Below are 1,015 nucleotides of genomic sequence, written 5' to 3' on the forward strand. Positions count from 1 at the left end.
GCAGAGAGGCAGAGGCAGAGAGGCAGAGGCAGAGGCAGAGGGGCAGAGGCAGAGGCAGAGGCAGAGGCAGAGGCAGAGGGGCAGAGTCAGGCGAATTTCTGAGTTCAAGGCCAACCGCACACACATACATGGGGAAATTGAATCCATGCAGGCAAAATATTTGTATACATAAAGTTAAAGCGTGAAATAACTTCGGGTTTCTGGAGAGTTGGCTCAGTGGTTACCCGCACTGGCTGCTCTTTCAGAAGTCCTGGGTTCAATTCCCAGTATCCACATGATCACTCATAGGCGTCTGCAACTCCAGCTCCAGGGGAATTCGACACCTTTGTCTGACCTCTGAAGACACATGCCTGTGGTACACAGACATATATGCCAGCAAAACACCAATACGCCTAAAATTAAAACAGGATTTTAAAAATTGTATTTAATTGGCAATGATAGTGATTAGTGTGTGTGTGTGCGCGTGCATGCGTGTGTGTGTGTGTGTGTGTGTCTGTGGTGTATGTGTGTGCATAAGTGTGCCATGGCACAGAGGACAAATTTTGGGGGTTGTCTTCTCCTTGGCTTCTGAGGTTGGCACTTAGGTTGTCAGTCTTGCAAGGCAAATGCTTCTCACGGGGCCTAAACCTTCACACAGTTCTGACAATTTCCTGGACTACACTGTAGGGCACACTGGCTCTGGGGTAATGAAAACATCAAGACCACACCTTGACCAGACTGCTAAACTCTACATAGCTCTTTCCTTTGTCTAGACCTAACCCTCACGTCAGTGCCCACCACAGGACTCCTTTATTTCTCTTCCCAAAGTTTGATTTCCTAGGATCAAAGTTTTTGCTTTGCCTTTAATCCCCTCTCTCAGGAGGCAGAGGCAGGTGGATCTCTATGAGTTCAAAGTCACACAAGGTCTACACAAGGAGTTCCAGGACAGACAGGCTACACAGAGAAACATTGTGTGTGTGTGTGTGTGTGTGTGTGTGTGTGTGTGTGTGTGTGTTGTTGTTGTTGGGGAGGGGGG

This window comes from Mus pahari, chromosome 6 (genome assembly GCF_900095145.1).
Source record: "Mus pahari chromosome 6, PAHARI_EIJ_v1.1, whole genome shotgun sequence".
Lineage (NCBI taxonomy): Eukaryota > Metazoa > Chordata > Mammalia > Rodentia > Muridae > Mus > Mus pahari.